This window comes from Triticum aestivum, chromosome 5D, assembly GCF_018294505.1.
Source record: "Triticum aestivum cultivar Chinese Spring chromosome 5D, IWGSC CS RefSeq v2.1, whole genome shotgun sequence".
NCBI classification, from domain to species: Eukaryota; Viridiplantae; Streptophyta; class Magnoliopsida; order Poales; family Poaceae; genus Triticum; species Triticum aestivum.
Window position 1 is genome coordinate 46,514,256 of NC_057808.1, and position 18,330 is coordinate 46,532,585.

Here is an 18,330-nt window from a genome sequence, read left to right on the forward strand (position 1 = left end):
CCATGTGGAAGAAGAAACCTATATTTTGGGAGCTAGAATATTGGAAAGTCCTAGATGTCCGCTCTGCAATCGACGTGATGCATGTTACGAAGAATATTTGCGTGAACCTGCTAAGCTTCTTGGGCGTGTATGGGAAGACAAATGATACAAAGGAAGCACGGCAGGACCAGCAACTTTTGAAAGACCCAGATGACCGGCATCCGGAATGGTTTCAAGGTCGTGCCAGCTACGCTCTTACCAAAGAAGAGAAGGTCATTTTTTTTGAATGCCTGAGCAGTATGAAGGTCCCGTCTGGCTTCTCGTCGAATATAAAGGGAATAATAAACATGGCGGACAAAAAGTTCCTAAACCTGAAGTCTCACGACTGCCACGTGATTATGACGCAATTGCTTCCGATTGCTTTGAGGGGGCTCCTACCGGAAAATGTTCGAGTAGCCATTGTGAAGCTATGTGCATTCCTCAATGCAATCTCTCAGAAGGTAATCAATCCAGAAGATCTACCACGGTTACAGAACGATGTGGTCCAATGCCTTGTCAGTTTTGAGTTGGTGTTCCCACCATCCTTCTTCGATATTATGACGCACCTCCTGCTCCACCTAGTCGAAGAGATTTCCATTCTCGGTCCTGTATTTCTACACAATATGTTCCCCTTTGAGAGGTTCATGGGAGTATTAAAGAAATATGTTCGTAACCGTGCTAGGCCAGAAGGAAGCATCGTCAAGGGCTATGGAAATGAGGAGGTAATTGAGTTCTGTATTGACTATGTTCCTGACCTTAAGCCGATTGGTATTCCTCAATCGTGGCACGAGGGGAGACTAAGTGGAAAAGGCACGATCGGAAGGAAATCAACGATATGTATGGACGGTCATTCTATGACTGAAGCACACCACACAGTTCTGCAAAATTCCAGCTTGGTGGCTCCGTACTTCGAGCAACACAAGAATATTTTACGCTCGAACAACCCGGGGAAGCCTGAATCCTGGATTAGAAAGGCCCACATGGAGACTTTCGGCAGTTGGTTGCGAAAACATTTAATGAATGACAATGATGTTGGAGATCAGCTGTACATGTTGGCCAAGACACCATCTTCGACTATAACGACTTTCCAAGGGTACGAGATAAATGGGAATACATTTTACACCATCGCCCAAGATAAAAAGAGCACCAACCAAAACAGTGGTGTCCGCTTTGATGCAGCAACCGAGAATGGGCAAAAGGTCACATATTATGGTTACATAGAGGAGATATGGGAACTTGACTATGGACCCTCCTTTAAGGTCCCTTTGTTCCGGTGCAAATGGTTCAAGCTAACAGGAGGTGGGGTAAAGGTGGACGAGCAATACGGAATGACAATGGTGGATTTCAACAATCTTGGTTACCTTGACGAACCATTCGTCCTTGCCAAAGATGTCGCTCAGGTTTTTTATTTGAAGGACATGAGTAGCAAACCAAGGAAACGGAAAGATAAGAAAACGATCAGTACATCATGCGATGATCCAAAGCGCCACATTGTTCTTTCAGGGAAAAGAAACATCGTGGGAGTGGAGGACAAGACAGACATGTCAGAAGATTATAATATGTTTGGTGAAATTCCGCCCTTCAAAGTGAACACTGACCCAAGCATTAAGTTAAATGATGAGGATGCTCCATGGATACGGCACAATCATAAGCAAGCAGGGACACAAGGGAAGAATTGATGTGTAATAATTTATTGTACCAAACTTTGTTGAATGGATCATGTGAATTAAAACGTACGATGGCGAATCCGGATGATTTGTATTTGGTCGATGAACTGAATGATGTATCAAACCTTTTGTCAAACCTTCAAGGGATCAAGGATGTAGAACAAAACAATCGGTATCGCCATCATACAGCCCTGCCGTGGCTACTGAGTGCATATATGCATACCAAATGCACGGCACGACGTATGATGGCGAATCCGGATGATTTGTATTTGGTCGATGAACTGAATGATGTATCAAACCTTTTGTCAAACCTTCAAGGGATCGAGGATGTAGAACAAAACAATCGGTCTGAATTTTTAAAATGAATTAGTTTTATTTTTTAGATTTTTTGATATATTATTTGTATTTTTAAGATTTTAAAATGAATTAGTTTTATTTTTTTGAATTTTTTGATATATTATTTGTATTTTTAAGATTTTCAAATGAATTAGTTTTATTTTTTTGAATTTTTTGATATATTATTTGTATTTTTAAGATTTTCAAATGAATTAGTTTTATTTTTTTGAATTTTTTGATATATTATTTGTATTTTTAAGATTTTCAAATGAATTAGTTTTATTTTTTTGAATTTTTTGATATATTATTTCTATTTTTAAGATTTTAAAATGAATTAGTTTTATTTTTCTGAATTTTTTGATATATTATTTGTATTTTTAAGATTTTAAAATGAATTAGTTTTATTTATTTTTTGAATTTTTGATACATTATTTCTATTTTTAAGATTTTAAAATGAATTAGTTTTATTTTTCTGAATTTTTTGATATATTATTTGTATTTTTAAGATTTTAAAATGAATTAGTTTTATTTATTTTTTGAATTTTTGATACATTATTTCTATTTTTAAGATTTTAAAATGAATTAGTTTTATTTTTCTGAATTTTTTGATATATTATTTGTATTTTTAAGATTTTAAAATGAATTAGTTTTATTTTTCTGAATTTTTTGATATATTATTTGTATTTTTAAGATTTTAAAATGAATTAGTTTTATTTTTCTAAATTTTTTGATATATTATTTGTATTTTTAAGATTCTAAAATGAATTAGTTTTATTTTTCTGAATTTTTTTATATATTATTTGTATTTTTAAGATTTTAAAATGAAAAGTATTTGAAAAAGGACCTTTAGTCGCGGTTCGTGACACGAACCGCGACTAAAGGCTCTTTCCGCGCGGGAACGAAAACGGCGCGAAAGAACCTTTAGTCGCGGGTCGTGACACCAACCGCGACTAACGGTACCCCTTTAGTCCCGGTTGGGGACACCAACCGCGACTAAAGGTACCCCTTTAGTCCCGGTTGGGGACACCAACCGCGACTAAAGGGTCCCCAACCGGGACTAAAGGCTTGCCCTATATATTCTCCGCGGCCCTCGTCTTCTCCGCGCTAACCACCAAACGCATCCGGCCAGGACCTCGTCTTCTCCGCGGCGCCGCCCTCGTCTTCTCCGCGCCGCCGCCCTCGTCTTCTCCGCGCCGCCCTCGTCTCCGGTAGGTGCCCGCCGCCGCCTGCCGTCCTCCTCGCGTGCCTAGAAGAAGAGGGGACCGCCGCCGTCGTCTTCTCACCCGCCTTCTCGCCCGCCGCCGCCTGCCGTCCTCCTCGTCGCCGCGTACTGGATGCGCGCCTTGCCGTCCTCCGCCGCCCGCCGCCGCCTGCCTACCGTCCTCCGCCGCCCGCCGCCGCCTGCCGTCCTCCTCAAACAAAAACTTCTATGCAAATTAGTGCTCAATAAAAAACTGAAAAGGAAAAAGAAAAGGAAAGAGAGAGCAGAGAGGAAAAAGAAAAGGAAAAAGAAAAGGAAATTTATTTGGGAATAATTGTATAAATCATTAAATTTGAGCGGCGGCGGAGGAAAAAGGAAAGGAAAAACAAAATACTTGGCAGTGCTCAAACAAAAACTTCTATGCAAATTAGTGCTCAATAAAAAACTGAAAAGGAAAAAGAAAAGGAAAGAGAGAGCAGAGAGGAAAAAGAAAAGGAAAAAGAAAAGGAAATTTATTTGGGAATAATTGTATAAATCATTAAATTTGAGCGGCGGCGGAGGAAAAAGAAAAGGAAAAACAAAATACTTGGCAGTGCTCAAACAAAAACTTCTATGCAAATTAGTGCTCAATAAAAAAACTGAAAAGGAAAAAGAAAAGGAAAGAGAGAGCAGAGAGGAAAAAGAAAAGGAAAAAGAAAAGGAAATTTATTTGGGAATAATTGTATAAATCATTAAATTTGAGCGGCGGCGGAGGAAAAAGAAAAGGAAAAAGAAAAGGAAAAACAAAATACTTGGCAGTGCTCAAACAAAAACTTCTATGCAAATTAGTGCTTAATAAAAAACTGAAAAGGAAAAAGAAAAGGAAAGAGAGAGCAGAGAGGAAAAAGAAAAGGAAATTTATTTGGGAATAATTGTATAAATTTGACCAAAAAACATCAATTTTATTTTTTAATAGCTCTTAATCATTCAACCGTCGCTGCTCCTCCTCTATGTCCCCTTAATCTTATTTTTTAATTCCTTTATACTTAATTAATTTTTACTCCATGCAGGAGTGACATATGGCGGACGATAGAGCCGAGCCGCTTAGGGATCCGGAGGCTGAACGTTATTTAATGGGCATCATAAACAACGAGATTCCTTATGTGTCGGGCTCAGAATATGAGCAAGAAGAGGATGTAGTCTCTTCTTTTCTGAACCTTGACGGTGGAACAGACATTGTCGATGATCAAGAAGGTGAAGGAACGGACATTGTCGACGGAAGTCAACCGTCAACAAACGACGATCTCGAATTGCAAGTAGCAACCACCTCCGGCGAGGTATATATATACATTGAGCCTCTCGTGATACAAACTTACTGAAATGTGAATACATATGTATTAACGCGCGCGACTCTCTTTCTTTTTTTAGCCCTCGGCCGGATCGAGTACGACAAAGCGTGGCAAATCCAAGGCGATGAAAACAGGAGAAACATATACCATTGATTTTGTCAGTGAAACCGGCAAGCCCCTACAGCACACCTCAAAGTTTATCAACCAATGCGGAGTCGTTGTTAGAGACAACGTCCCGATCACCGTCCAGGAATGGAAGGAGCCAAAGAAGGCACGTCTTGGTTTCAGTTTTGTCGACAAGAGAACGAAAAAGGATTGCTGGAGAAAGTTTATGGAACATTTCATTCTACCTCCGGAATACAACAAAGTCGATGAATTCGGTAACGAGGTTCCGGGTGGACGTGAGAGGAGGAGGCTAGTTAAAGAGTTCGCTCTTCAGAAGATGGCCGAAGCATTCCGGAACTTCAAGAAAAATTTAACCCGTGACTATGTCAACAAGGGCAAGACTCCGGATTTCAATGGACAACATGAGAAACTGAAAGATGATTGGCTAGAATTTGTGAGGCAAAAGAAATCGGAGCATTTCAAGGAAATATCGAAAAAATAAGGATAATGCGAGTAAGAAAAAGTTCCATCATATTATGGGGCCAGGAGGATACCGCCTTTCGGAGCCTAAGTGGCAGAAGATGGAGGAGGACCTGAGGGTGCGAGGAATCCCTCTAGGTACAGAGGGATGGGACCCAAGGGCCAAAAGCTGGTGGTACGGGCATGGGGGATCGCCAGACCCGGAGACAGGGGTGTGTGTTCACCGGAAGAAAAAGTTTGCTCCCACCCAAGCCCTTATTGACGCAATGACCCAAGCTAAAGAGGGCTTGATCAAGTTCAACAGAGAGAAAGACGCACTGACAACAGCCCTCGGGAATGATGAACACGGAGGACGTGTACGAGGCAAAGGCAGAATTCCGTGGAAAGTAGGGTTTTCCCAGGACAATGACCCGTACTGTTACAGAAGCCGTAAGAGAAAGACGGACCGGGATGCAGATCTTTTGGCGAAGTTTGCATCGGAACTCCATGAGTTGAAGCAGACCGTGCATGAACTAGTAAAAGAAAAATCGGCTGCAGGGCCGCATGAAGATCATGAAGCGGATCGCGGAAGCCAGCAGCGGAGAAGCAGCGTGGCTTCCACGGATGCCCCGCCTGGTGCTAATGCACCGACGATCGAGATTCGTGCACCGGAGCCTCACTACCCCGTGGATGATGTAAAGGAGATGAAAGAATGTGATCTGCATTATCCCGTAGGGAACGTTTCCACGAAGGTAGCTACCGGCAGTGCTTTACCCTGTACACCTGGAGCACTCCACCACAACAACCCCATTGCATATGGCTATGCTCGTGTCACGGTGGAAGACATAGTCCAAGAGTTTGAGGACCTGGAGATTGACAAAGCTACGCCCGAAGGGGAGAGAAGACTTGGAGATGTCAAGCGCCAGATCATTCTATGGAAAAAGAAGTACATAGTGTTTCCAGGCGAGGCGCCAAGGCTAACAAGTCCACCCCCCTCCGATGGTGGTGGTGGTGGTGGTGGTGGCGGTGGTGGTGGTCGTGGTGGTTCACCTACACCTCCTTCACACCATTCGACGCCGTCCCCCGATCCACAACCTCCGGCGGGTAAGCAGCCGCCGCCCCCCAATCCTCCTCCGGCGGGTACAACGCCCCCCAATCCTCCTCCGGCGGGTACGACGCCCCCCAATCCACCTCCGGCGAAGAAGCAGAAGCAGGCGGACAGCAAGGAAACCCGCTCCTGGACTATTAACCCGGACCCTTATGTACCTAAGACCACAAGGGTACCGGAGCCATCACTGAAGCCTCTCCTCCCAAGGCCCTGGGAACTTAGTGAAGCTGAAACCAAATTGGCCGCGTCTGCTCATTATGAGAAATGGAAGGCGGATACGAAGGCGATAAAAGAGCCTGAGCCCAAGCAAGTATTCACTAAGAAGCAAAAGAAGTGGGCTAAGGATTTTTTGACGACACCGTCCCAAGCCGAGCTGAATATGCCTGACGACTATGGACATGAACTTCGTAGGCAAGCAAAAATATTGAAGGAGGAGAAAGAAGAAAGTAAAAAAAGCGGGAAACAAGTTGACCAGCTCGGGATGCAGAATAAACAATCGATCCCCCTGCTCATAGTGAAAGCCGGTCCGGAAGAGGACCCCGAGATCATAGCAGCTGCGGCAGCACTTGGATTGACTGTAGCGAGTGCCATGAAACAAGCGTCCGAGATGGGTTTGACTCTTCGTGCCTCGTTAGGCCTTGAGGATGCGCCAGTATGTGAGATAGCATTACGATATGTGCGGAATGGGCCTCTCGTCGAGCCTGCGCGGGAAAAGAGTCTACCACCACAAATGCGAAATCTGCTACGTTGGTACAAGCATTTCATAACATGGGCCGACAAAGAATATGTTTATGCGGATGTTACAGAGGAGCATCACACCAAACGGTACTCTGTACAAGTTCATATGAGTGAATTGTTCCAGTTGTTCAATCTGCGCGAGCTCGACAAATCTATCCTGAGTTGCTACGTTCTGTAAGTGATTTATTTCTACCTCATCTCGTTCTTCATTGCCTGCACTATATATATATATATATTGTCCTAACTATATTGTTGCGTACGCTATTATGCAGATTGAAGATTTGGGAATGCAAAATAAGAAACATCCATGATGTTGGGTTCATTGACCCACATATCGTTAATGGACATGTGTTACAAAATCATCCCGAAGACGTGGAGAAAGACTTGTACAAGTTTCTTAGAAAGCATCAACTCAAAAGTCATATTCTATTTCCTTACCATTTTGGGTGAGTGTTTCTCTCTTGTGCCCATTCTCTTTTGTTTACTCCATGCATGGTATGTCTAATCGATGAGTTATGCATGACTGTGCATGTAACGTGTCCGCGGGTTCCACTGGATTCTACTAAATATTGAACTTCACACCTCCAGAGTTCTAATCATGGACTCTATGGATTCGGATTCAAAGCGTTGGGCCGACATGAGAAAAATGCTGCAAAAGTAATTATTTTCAATCATTTGAGCTCTATATCGATCGGTCTCTTTCGTTCATTTCCTAATATCAAGTAACTAATAACTCCCTTGTTCATTTAATTTTCTTTGCGCTGTAGGGTTTGGAGACGGTTCTCAGAAGAAATTGTCGGTGAATTCAAACATGAGCTAGATTTTAGAAGGTTAGTTAATGTGGATAAGCAGCCACCGGGGACCAATCTATGTGGATACTATGTTTGTGAGAACATCCGGAGACACACCTCTGAGCGGAAGGCATCGGATAGCGTGCGGAAGGCGACGGATAACTTGCGGAGGAGGCTTAGTCCAGAAGCTCGCTTCCGACCAATGCAAGATGAATTAGCAGGATTTTTCATGAGGGAAGTCATCAATCCTAAAGGAGAACACTATACCGAGGACGAAGAAATTTATATGCATACCCGAGATTGAAACTTGTTCGAAGTTGTATATGGTCATCCATCCTAATTGTGTATGGAAACTTGTTCGAAGTTGTATATGGTCACCCGAGATTGAATATATATTATATATTCCTCTTGAATTCTTCTTGTTTGAAATTTCATATGCATGTATATAGTAGCGTAGAATATGTGTACTGAAACTTCATCAAAATTAAAATAAAACACTATAAATTAAAAAGAAACCAGGTTTAGGGGGGCTAAAACCCTAAACTTGCGGAGGAGGCCTTTAGTCCCGGTTAGCCACGAGAACCGGGACTAAAGGTCCTCCGCCCCGACGGACTCCTGGCGCCCACGTGGACGGGCCTTTAGTCGCGGTTCGTAAGAGGCGCGACTAAAGGGGGGAGCCTTTAGTCGCGCATATTTAGTCCCGGTTGCACAGCCGGGATTAATGGCCTTTGCGAACCGGGACTAAAGGCATATTTTCTACTAGTGATTTCATACAGGTAAAGCAGATTATCTCAAAAGTGATAGCCAAGAACTCAAAGTTTTATCATTCTTCACATATGCCAAATAATAATAAATGTGATAGCCAAGAACTCAAAGTTTTAACATTCTTCACATAAGCCAGATTATCTCAAAAGTTATAGCCAAGAATTTAAAGTTTTATCATTCTTCACATAATCCAACAATTAAAGTAAGAACATAAAAGGTTAACTAGTGAGTTACCATAGATTCATATATACTTATATCAGACAGGACAACCAATACATTGGAGACATACATTTTATAGAACCAACTGCTTCCTCCAAAAGATCTCTGAAAACTGAAAGACATAGCACCCTCATCTCATGTCGCTATGTGTCAAAAGTAACTAGATAGAAGCTAACCCAGGCTGGGCATGCTAAATTTAGCAAGACTTGATTCCTTCTCCGACCAAACATAAGGCATTCGCCTCCAAAGATCTTTCAGAGCTGAAGGATAAGCAGTAGCTCAGACCAGGTTGGCGTACTAAATTTTGCGGGACTTAACTGTTCTTTCAAACATCTCTACAAAGAGACCAGGAAAAGATCTTTTGAGGTGTCCATAACCTTGGCTTGCGATCACATCATCCATTCTATTTGAAGAGAGCATATATTCAATACAAGCATCTTTGAGGTTGCTGCAATTATGCTGGTCAGCTAAAGCTAATATGGTCGCCACGGTCTCAACGTCAAGACACTTGCAAAGCATCCCTTCACATATCCTCTTCATCCTTTCCATCGCATACTTATCTGCAGCCACGAGTAAGTGCTTAACCATTTCTCTTTTGTCATCATCATCAAGATCATCCATGGAAGGCAACGAATCGGTGTAGATGAAGTGAAGAAATGCCTTGAAAACAGCAAGCTGCATGTCGTCAATAGTTACCCCATAGGGCCGTAGAACTCTGCGTCGAAGACCGCCGACCGCATCGCAAGCAAATTCTTGTGAGCTGGAAAAACCTCCCCTTGAACCTTGAAAGTCACGTCTGCTCCTTTCTTCCCCTGTAGCAATGTTGCAAGATTATCAAAGAGGTCGGAGGGCGGCACATGGATATTGAGTGTTTCCTTGATAACACTGACTTCGCACTCTATAAGAGACAATCGCTCCGCAGGTACACCGACTCTACTTCAGCGGTCGTCTTCATGAACTTCCATACGCCCTTTGCTCGCATTTTACGGTTGTGAATCGTTTCGCTGGAGAGCACTACAATCGACCGGTCCCTAACCCGATTCACAAGCATCCACTTGTGAGTCGCCCTCACCTCGGCGTCCTTGGTCAAGAGCTTGAGGAAGACAGATACGTAACCTTCACTCGCCTCGTCTTGGCCGTCGGGGTAGTAGCAGATGCACCATTCGTAGCCGCCGATGGAGAATGCCGGAGAACGGAGACATTCGCCTCTACCTAGGCCCTTGAGACGGCTATAGCCAGCGATCTCGAACGCAACCTTGGCCCGCGCCGTGTGCGTCTCTCCTGTGCACCTCGATGGCACCATCGCGATTGAACTCTCGGGTGCTGCCATGGTGGGAGTTGGGAGGACCGGGGTCGGCGCGGGTTGGAAATCTCGATTAAGGCCGGCGGTGATGGGAGATGGTTTTGCCTCCGAGGGTGAGCTGGAGAGCAGCGGCGGGCCGACAGGCGCGGCGGCCGCCAGATGGAGGAACGAGGGTTTGGACGAGGGTTTGGGGAAATTTGGTTATTTGACGCAGGTTGACTGACCTTTTTTTCAAGAAATTAGAGCAACCCCAACGGCGACCCAAACAGACACCGATTTTAACCGTTTTTGTCCGTTCGGGTTGCCCGTCCGCCTGTCCGCATCCGCTTTTTCATTTATATCGGCAGGTGCCCCGTGCCCCAACGGAAGACAGACGTGTTTTTTGCATTTTCGCGTCGGCATTCAGTCGAACACCTGATGGGCGAGCTCGCCTCCGGGGCAAGCTCGGCTGCCTCGCCCCCGCGCCCCGCGAGCTCGCCTCCGCCGTCTCGCCCGCAGCTCGCCTCACCTGCGCGCCCCGCCCGCTCGGCTGCCCCGTCCCCGTGCCCCGCGAGCTCGCCTCCGTCGTCTCGCCCGCCGCGCGAGCTCGGCTACTTCGGCCCGCAGTTCACCCGTCCTCCACGCTCCTCCGCGTGCCGCGCCCACCCCGCAGCTCACCTCGTCCTCCGCGCTCGTTCTCGCGCGCCCCGCCGCTTGATCGCGGCCCCGCGAGCTCGCCTCCGCCGCCTCCGGTACTCCACATCGCACACTCCGGTGCTCGCCTGTGCGCCGCGCGAGTGGTCCGGGTGTCGCACACGGCTAGCCAGCACGCATGGGGGGCAGCAGCACTAGCATGCATGCACGGCCAACGGCGACTAGCTAGCTAGCTAGCACGCCCGCGGCGGGCAGCAATGCATGCGTGCATAGCTAGCTAGCTAGCACACACGCGGCAGCAGCACCAGCGGTACTTGCGCGGCCAGCGGCGACGCCAGGCGCAGCCGGGCAAGGCGAGCCGACGGGCGCGGCCGGGCGCAGTCAGGCACGAGCCCACCACGGCGGAGCACCGGCGGCGGAGAAGGATGAGCGGGGTGGGTGGGTGGGAGGGATAAGAAAAATGAGGAGAGAGACGGGATGGGACAGATGGATGGATGGATGGCAAGTGGGCCAGCCGGCACATGCAGCCGGATAGAGGGGGGCGAAGAGGGCGGAAAGAACGTCCGCTTTGTGTCCGATTTTGACCCAAAATTTTTCCAGATTTGAGCCCAGAATGGGTCCGAGCGGACACCAAACGAACAACAGGCGGACGCTATGTCCGTTTGGGTCACCCCGTTGGGCTGAGTTTTGTGTCCGAATGACCCAAACTGACAAAAAGGTCGCCCCATTGGAGTTGCTCTTACTACTAGCGTCAAAAAAACATCTTGTATTATGGGACGGATGGAGTACTACTGTATGTGCTTCATTAGCAACATTTCAAAAGTACATGACCCACAAACACAAACATACACATTTTTTAAAACATACACATAACACGAGAGAGGGAAGAAATCTCGGCCCAAGTGCAAAGAAGACTCCCACAAAAGATACAAGAATACAATCAGATGGAAGTCTCTGGGCACACAAAGCCAAACGCTTAAATTCGCCCATCGCTACCAGCGAGACAAACGTCGGAGAGAGATGCAGGAAAGCCACCATTGAGAGTCCTGAACTAAGGGGTCTTCGGGCGTCTGGCCTGTTAACCATGCACTACTAGGAAAAGGGCTATAGATGATATGGACACTAATGGCGCACCAGACATGTGGTGCGCCACTACTATATACTAATGGCGCACCATGTGTTGGTGCGCCATTAGTAGGCGCACCACATCCACGGTGCGCCACTAGTAATTTTTTCATATTTTTTTTATTTTTTTTCCAAAACTAGTAATGGCGCATCAGGGGATAGTGCGCCATTACTAGTTAAACTAGTAATGGCGCACCACATCCATGGTGGGCCACTAGTAAATTTTTTACAATTTTTTTTCAATTTTTTTTTATTTTTTTTCAAAACTAGTAATGGTGCATCGTGGGAGTGGTGCGCCATTACGGTGCGCCATTACTAGTTCAACTAGTAATGGCGCACCACTCCCACGGTGCGCCATTACTAACTTGATCCAAAAATTTCACCGAATGCACCCTCCCTGTGGACCGCCTTCTCAGTTTTAAAAAAATAAAAGAAAATGATGGAAATGTCAAAAAAAAGAAAATAAGTTTCCCATGTGATATGTGGTCTAGTTGTTGGGAAAATTTACAAATATGAATTTCGACTTTATTTGCAAAATCTCTCTGGAATTTTTAAAATGGGCATAACTTTTGCATACGAACTCGGATTAAAAAGTTTTTTATATGAAAAACCATCTACTCGAAAAGTTACATCCGAATTTAACTGGGGGAACCCCGTTAAACATTTTCAAAATCCTCAAAAACCTAACAGAAAAAAGTTACGGGGCTTTCAAGATCTAGAGGCAAAAAAATTCAAAAAATTTCAAACTTACTAGTGGCGCACCGTTTGCTAGGTGCGCCACTAGTAACAGAAAAAAAATTGGTGTTGAATTTTTTTTGGAATTTTTTTTAAAAAATGATACGTAATATGACCGGGAAGATTGAAATATTTTTCAAAATTTCATCATACTCATGAACATGAACAAAGTCCTAGACATCAACAAAGTTTAATAGGATTGATATGGTAGATATATCAACAAGTGCCTGTTAAGTGAGGTGGTGTTGGGGTTGGATAGAACTGTGAAGTTAAGCGTACTCGGGCTGGAGTAGTGTGAGGATGGGTGACCTTTCGGGAAGTTTGACCACTTAGTGCGATTTGACTTGAGATTAAGCATAGTGACCCGAGATTAAGAAAAAAATGAAAAAAAAATTGAAAAAAAAATTCTGAAAAAATATTTGAACAAAAATTGTTACTAATGGCGCACTTCTATGTGGTGCGCCATTACTAAGTAGTAATGGCGCACGATACTAATGGCGCACCAGTGGTGCGCCATTAGTATTTAATACTAGTGACGTGGTACTAGTGGCGCACCAGTAGTGCGTCATTACTAGGCAAAACTGGTGCACCACTAGTCGGCCTTTTCCTAGTAGTGATGGGCCGGACTGATGGGCTGTGAAGATACAAGGACCGAAGACTCTACATGTGTCCCGATGGGACTCTCCTTGGCGTGGAAGGCAAGCTTGGCGATCAAATGTGTAGATTCCTTTCTTTGTAACCGACCTTGTGTAACCCTAGATCCTCCCGGTGTCTATTTAAACCGAGGAGTTAGTTCGAAGGAGGGTATACTCATTACCTTAGTCATACAGGCTAGACTCCTAGGGTTTAGCCATTACAATCTCGTGGTAGATCAACTCTTGTAATACCCATATTCATCAAGATCAATCAAGCAGGAAGTAGGGTGTTACCTCCATAGAGAGGGCCCGAACCTGGGTAAACATTGTGTCCCCTGTCTCCTGTTACCATCGACCTTAGACGCACAGTTCGGGACCCCCTACCCGAGATCCGACGGTTTTGACACCGACAACCATCACATGAGCTAAGGTCGCACCATAACCGAATTGGCTTTCTTAGTCGAAGAAGAAGCCTGCCATAACATGCCAGGCCATTGTCGTTGTGGAGCGTCGACCGGGATCTATCCTCATGCACCTCAGCCCAGAAATGGTTCCTCCGTCCAATGAACATCCGCGGAGATTTGATCTTCGACGGATTCGAGACCGCGGCGACTGCTCCCTATCATCTCGATGAACATGACCTAAATCTGTCATCGGATCACGACCAGGAGATAGCTCCTGCAGCCGCTCTGACCTTAGATCCAGAGCAGATCGCGCCATCCAAGGACGGGAAGCTCAACCCCGCCACGGAGGCCACAGACTCTGCGGCGTTGGAGCCGCACGCAGACTTAACCTCACACGACATCTGTTTCACCGGAACACCGGACTCATCTCCGGCTTCGAGTTCTGAACCGTGTGCGTCCGCGGACGCCGAACTTGATCAGTTATTGATCTTCGAATTCAGCGCCGCAGACATCTTCCAACACTCGCCTTTTGGCGATGTGCTAAATTCATTAAAGAACCTGTCCTTGGCGGGGGACTCGCAGCCGAACTATGTCCGGTTCAAACTAGGGGCTGATGATGGAGAATTTCACTTCCCACCCCCCACCCACTTCATAGCCACTGTTGAGGACTTAACCGACATGCTTGATTACGGCTCCGAAGACATCGACGGTATGGACGACGATGCCGATGAGGAGCAGGGTCAAAACCCGCCATTTACTGGACGTTGGACGGCCACTTCTTCGTACGACGTGTACATGGTGGATACACCTAAAGAAACCAACGACGATGACAAAGAAGATCCAGTTGAGGATAAACCTCCTGGGACACAGTCCAAACGTTGGCGTCCTCGGCGCCGCTCTAAGTCACGTCGTTCAAAAGACAGCAATACCGGCACCGGAGAAAATAATACTCCGGACGATGTCGAAAACAAGGAAGACCCTGTTGAGGTAACATCCGAACAGGAGGAACAAGAAAACGGGCAAGATAGCCCTGACGAACAGGCCACGCTCAACGACTCGGAGGACAGTAGTTATCGTCCGCTCTCCGAGGATGAGGAGAGCCTCGACAACGAGGATTTCATCGTGCCTGAGGAACCTCTCGAGCAGGAGCGCTTCAAGCGCCAGCTAATAGCCACAGCAAGGAGCCTGAAAAAGAAGCAGCAGCAGCTTCAAGCTGACCAAGATCTGCTCATCGACAGATGGACTGATGTCCTGGCAGCCGAAGAATACGACCTCAATCGCCCAGCCAAGAGTTACCCGAAATGCAGATTGCTACCTCCGTTCGATGATGAGGCGCCGGAGCCTATACCTCCCTCGCGTAATGCGGCCGACCGACCACCACGCGGTCGGGACAGTGCGGCGGATCGACCACCACGCGGTCGTGATAAAGCGGCAACTTAGGCCGAGCAGCAGCCTGCCCCACCGCAACGTAAAAACAGAGACAAAACAGCTCGAGGTTATACATACGACCTTCAGCAGGACCTGGACAGCAGAGCAGGCTATACCAGATCGATCCACGGATCGCGAGGACATTCCTCGACAGGTGACGATGGCTATCTATTCGGACGTGACAAACCTAGTCACGCCCAGACCGACAACTGCGGACGGACTCCATCGGAGCTACGTCGCGATGCGGCCCGATATAGAGGCGTCGCACACCCTCTTTGCTTCACTGATGAAGTAATGAATCATGAATTCCCTGAAGGGTTTAAACCCGTGAACATTGAATCATACGACGGAACAACTGATCCGGCGGTGTGGGTCGAGGATTTCATTCTCCACATCCATATGGCCCGTGGAGATGACCTTCACGCCATAAAATACCTCCCACTAAAACTCAAAGGACCAGCTCGGCAATGGTTAAACAGTCTGCCTGAAAACTCTATTGGCAGCTGGGAGGACTTGGAAGAGGCGTTCCTTCATAACTTCCAAGGTACATATGTCTGGCCACCAGTGTTGGAGACCGTTGCAGAAATTAAAAAAATTCTACGCATCACCAAGAACAATCTATGGAGTCTTCTAGCAACTAGAGGGAAAAGAGTGCATCTACATACCCTTGTAGATCGCGAGCGGAAGCGTTCAAGTGAACGGGGTTGATGGAGTCGTACTCGTCGTGATCCAAATCACCAATGACCGAGCGCCGAACGGACGGCACCTCCGCGTTCAACACACGTACGGTTGGGGAAGACGTCTCCTCCTTCTTGATCCAGCAAGGGGGAGGGAGAGGTTGATGGAGATCCAGCAGCACGACGGCGTGGTGGTGGAAGCAGCGGAGATCTTGGCAGGGCTTCGCCAAGCTCAGCGAGAAGGAGAGGTGTCACGGGAGGGAGAGGGAGGCGCCAGGGGCTTTGCGTGCTGCTCCCATGCGCCTCCCCACAATATATAGGGGTGGAGGGGGCTGGTTTCTTGCCCTCCAAGTCCATTGGGGCGTTGGCAAAGGTGGGGGAAAGAAATCCCATCATTTCCCTTTGTTGGAAATATGCCCTAGAGGCAATAATAAATGGTTATTATTATATTTCTTTGTTCATGGTAATTGTCTATTATTCATGCTATAATTGTATTGTCCGGAAATCGTGATACATGTGTGAAGACATAGACCACAACCTGTCCCTAGTAAGCCTCTAGTTGACTAGCTCATTGATCAACAGATAGTCACGGTTTCCTGACTATGGACATTGGATGTCATTGATAACGGGATCACATCATTAGGAGAATGATGTGATGGACAAGACCCAATCCTAAGCATAGCATAAAAGATCGTGTAGTTTCGTTTGCTAGAGCTTTTCCAATGTCAAGTATCTTTTCCTTAGACCATGAGATCGTGCAACTCCCGGATACCGTAGGAGTGCTTTGGGTGTGCCAAACGTCACAACGTAACTGGGTGACTATAAAGGTGCACTACGGGTATCTCCGAAAGTGTCTGTTGGGTTGGCACGGATCGAGACTGGGATTTGTCACTCCGTATGACGGAGAGGTATCTCTGGGCCCACTCGGTAATGCATCATCATAATGAGCTCAATGTGACTAAGGCGTTAGTCACGGGATCATGCATTGCGGTACGAGTAAAGAGACTTGCCGGTAACGAGATTGAACAAGGTATTGGGATACCGACGATCGAATCTCGGGCAAGTAACATACCGATTGACAAAGGGAATTGCATACGGATTGATTGAATCCTCGACACCGTGGTTCATCCGATGAGATCATCGTGGAGCATGTGGGAGCCAACATGGGTATCCAGATCCCGCTGTTGGTTATTGACCGGAGAGGCGTCTCGGTCATGTCTGCATGTCTCCCGAACCCGTAGGGTCTACACACTTAAGGTCCGGTGACGCTAGGGTTGTAGAGATATATGTATGCGGAAACCCGAAAGTTGTTCGGAGTCCCGGATGAGATCCCGGACGTCACGAGAGGTTCCGGAATGGTCCGGAGGTGAAGAATTATATATAGGAAGTCCAGTTTCGGCCACCGGGAAAGTTTCGGGGGTTATCGGTATTGTACCGGGACCACCGGAAGGGTCCCGGGGGTCCACCGGGTGGGGCCACCTGTCCCGGAGGGCCCCGTGGGCTGAAAGTGGAAGGGAACCAGCCCCTAGTGGGCTGGGGCACCCCCCTTGGGCCTCCCCCCATGCGCCTAGGGTTGGGAACCCTAGGGGGGGAGTTCCCCCTTGCCTTGGGGGGCAAGGCACCCCTTCCCCCCCCACTTGGCCGCCGCCCCCCCCCCTTGGATCTGATCTCCAGGGGCCGGAGCCCCCCCCAGGGGGCCTATATAAAGGGGGGGAGGGAGGGCAGCACACAACAGCCTTGGGCGCCTCCCTCCTCCCCTGCAACACCTCTCTCTCTCTCGTAGAAGCTCGGCGAAGCCCTGCACGAGACCCGCTACATCCACCACCACGCCGCCGTGCTGCTGGATCTCCATCAACCTCTCCTTCCCCCTTGCTGGATCAAGAAGGAGGAGACGTCGCTGCACCGTACGTGTGTTGAACGCGGAGGTGCCGTCCGTTCGGCACTCGGTCATCGGTGATTTGGATCACGGCGAGTACGACTCCGTCATCCACGTTCATTGGAACGCTTCCGCTCGCGATCTACAAGGGTATGTAGATGCACTCCCTTCCCCTCGTTGCTAGTATACTCCATAGATGCATCTTGGTGAACGTAGGAAAATTTTAAAATTATGCTACAATTCCCAACAGTGGCATCATGAGCCAGGCCTATGCGTAGTTACTATGCACGAGTAGAACACAAAGCAGTTGTGGGCGTTGAGTTTGCCAATTCTTCTTGCCGCTACTAGTCGTTTCTTGTTTCGGCGGCATTGTAGGATGAAGCGGCCCGGACCGACCTTACACGTACGCTTACGTGAGACAGGTTCCACCGACTGACATGCACTAGTTGCATAAGGTGGCTAGCGGGTGTCTGTCTCTCCTACTTTAGTCGGAACAGATTCGATGAAAAGGGTCCTTATGAAGGGTAAATAGAAATTGGCAAATCACGTTGTGGTCATACGTAGGTAAGAAAACGTTCTTGCTAGAAACCTACAAACCACGTAAAAACTTGCAACAACAATTAGAGGACGTCTAACTTGTTTTTGCAGCAAGTGCTATGTGATGTGATATGGCCAGAAGATGTGATGAATGATATATGTGATGTATGAGATTGATCATATTCTTGTAATAGGAATCACGACTTGCATGTCGATGAGTATGACAACCGGCAGGAGCCATA

The 18,330-nt window shown here is 47.0% G+C and overlaps 1 pseudogene; it reads right to left on the reverse strand.

Annotated features, from left to right (window-relative positions):
* Positions 1–8,526: 8,526 nt before the first annotated feature.
* LOC123124257 (BTB/POZ and MATH domain-containing protein 2-like) lies at positions 8,527–10,481 on the reverse strand (annotated as a pseudogene).
* Positions 10,482–18,330: the final 7,849 nt, after the last annotated feature.